This window comes from Muntiacus reevesi, chromosome 10 (genome assembly GCF_963930625.1).
Source record: "Muntiacus reevesi chromosome 10, mMunRee1.1, whole genome shotgun sequence".
Lineage (NCBI taxonomy): Eukaryota > Metazoa > Chordata > Mammalia > Artiodactyla > Cervidae > Muntiacus > Muntiacus reevesi.
The window spans coordinates 65268577-65271330 of NC_089258.1; the positions used below are offsets into that span (position 1 = coordinate 65268577).

The 2754-nt window shown below is 43.7% G+C and overlaps 1 non-coding gene across 1 annotated transcript; it reads right to left on the reverse strand.

The window, feature by feature from the left end:
* Positions 1-2262: 2262 nt before the first annotated feature.
* TRNAE-UUC (transfer RNA glutamic acid (anticodon UUC)) lies at positions 2263-2335 on the reverse strand. Its single transcript has one exon. It is a non-coding gene; the product is annotated as a tRNA-Glu (tRNA).
* Between the last annotated feature and the right edge of the window lie 419 nt (positions 2336-2754).

The window sequence follows — 2754 nt, forward strand, 5'->3', positions numbered from 1 at the left end:
CTGTGTGCTGTGAAAAAATTAATTTTCATGCTACCTAGGATCTTGTCACTTATACTTCCCATACCTCAGGAATATTAGCCAGTGGTGTTATGCTACCTGATCCTCAAATACCTTTGAATTATAATCTCATAATGTAAAACTTGAAAGGGACACTGAAAAAAGTGAACAAGTAATATTGTAACCTCTTTTTTGCTCCTCTGAGCTGGGGAAATGAGGTGGTCAGCTTCCCCTCCCCTGCCATGCACCTCTCCTTGGGCCACCTCCAGGGCACACAGGTTCTGCCCACCTCCAATGGGGACCTGTTTCTAGAAGCCTAGCGTCTCTGATCTCCTGCGTCTGTCTTGCTCCTCCTCTGGGAGGGTGTTGGTATGAGCATGTGCCAGCCAGATCCTATACTGGTCTGCGAAGTCCTGTGCTAAATAGACAGGTACTGAACTCAAAACAGAAGCAGAAGATATTAAGAAAAGGTGGCAAGAATACACAGAAGAACTATACAAAAAAGATCTTAATGACCCAGATAACCACAATGGTGTGATCACTCACCTAAAGCCAGACATCCTGGAGTCTGCAGTGAAGTGCGCCTTAGGAAGCATCATTACGGACAATGCTAGTGGAGGTGATGGAATTCCGGCTGAGCTGTTTCAAGTCCTAAAAGATGATGCTGTGAAAGTGCTACACTCAATATGTCAGCAAATTTGGAATACTCAGCAGTGGCCACAGGACTGGAAAGGGTCAGTTTTCATTCCAATCCCAAAGAAAGGCAGTGCTAAAGAATGTTCAAACTACTGCACAATTGTACTCATTTCACATGCTAGCAAAGTAATGCTCAAAATTCTCTAAGCAAGGCTCCAACAGTACATGAACCAAGAACATCCAGATGTTCAAGTTAGATTTAGAAAGGCAGAGGAACCAGAGATCAAATTGCCAAGTGTCATTGAAAAAGCAAGAGAGTTCCAGAAAAACATCTACTTCTGCTTTAATGACTATGTCAAAGCCTTTGACTGTGGATCACAACAAACTGTGGAAAATTCTCAAAGACATGAGAATACCAGACCACCTGACCTGCCTCCTGAGAAATCCATATGCAGGTCAAGAAGCAACAGTTAGAACTGGACATGGAACAACATACTGGTTCCAAATTGGGAAGGGTGTATGTCAAGACTGTATATTGTCACCCTGTTTTTTTAACTTATGTGCAGAGTACATCATGTAAACTGCTGGGCTGGATGAAGCACAAGCTGGAATCAAGATTGCCAGGAGAAATATCAATAACATCAGATATGCAGATGACACTACCCTTATGGCCAAAAGTAAAGAGGAACTAGAGAGTCTCTTGATGAAAGTGAAAGAGGAGAGTGCAAAAAATTGGCTTAAAACTCAACATTCAAAAAACTTAAGACCATGGTATCTGATCCCATCACTTCACGGCAAATAGATGGAAAAACAGTGGAAACAGTGACAGACTTTATTTTCTTGGGCTCCAAAATCACTGCAGATTGTGACTGCAGTCATGAAAATAAATGATGCTTGCTCCTTGAAAGAAAAGCTATGACCAACCTAGACAGCATATCAAAAAGCAGAGACATTACTTTGCCAACAAAGGCCCATCTAGTCAAAGGTGTGGTTTTTCCAGTAGTCACGTATGGATATGAGAGATGGACTATAAAGAAAGCTGAGCACCGAAGAACTGATGCTTTTGAACTGTGGTGTTGGAAAAGACTCTTGAGAGTCCCTTGGACTGCAAGGAGATCCAATCAGTCCATCCTAAAGGAAATCAGTCCTGAATATTCATTGGAAGGACTGATGCTGAAGTTGAAACTCCAATACTTTGGTCACCTAATGAGAAGAACTGACTTATTGGAAAAGACCCTAATGCTGGGAAAGATTGAAGGCAGGAGGAGAAGGGGATGACAGAGGATGAGATGGTTGGATAGCATCACCGACTTGATGGACATGAGTTTGAGTAAGTCCTGGGAGTTGGTGATGGACAGGGAAGCCTGGCGTGCTGCAGTCCATGAGGTCTCAAAGAGTCAGACACGATTAAGAGACTGAACTGAACTGAACTCAAAATTTAGACCAATTTTAATTAGAAAAAAAAAACTGGGTCACATAGTTGAACATTAGAAGTAGCTGAGGTTGACCCTTTTTGTTACCAAAGGTATTGTTTATTTAATCACTTCTAGGGAAATATTTCAAATATGCTACATACTTGTTATGTCTTTTTTCTTTTTGGCCATTCCTCACAGCTTCCCCACAATTTAGTTCCCTGACCAGGGATTGAACCCATGCCCTCAGCAGTGAAAGTGTGGCGTCCTAACCACTGGACCACCAGGGAATTCCCTTATATGTTTCTAAAGAGCCTGCATAATGCATTTGTAAAGAATCCGCCTGCAGTGCAGGAGACCCCGGTTTGATTCCTGGGTTGGGAAGATCCTCTGGAGAAGGGATAGGCTCCCCCCGCCCCCCAGTATTCTTGGGCTTCCCTGGTGGCTCAGCTGGTAAAGAATCCACCTGCAATGCGGGAGATCTGAGTTCGATCCCTGGGTTGGGAAGATTCCCCTGGAGAAGAGAAAGGCTACCCACTCCAGTATTCTGGCCTGGAGAATTCCATGGTGGATTATACAGTCCATGGGGTCGCAGAGAGTCGGACACGACTGATCGACTTTCCCTTTCACTTTCATGATGGAACAGCATCCAGCGATGCTAACGGATCGTCTGCATTTATCCTGAGTGGCATCTTGACTGTTTCTCTGC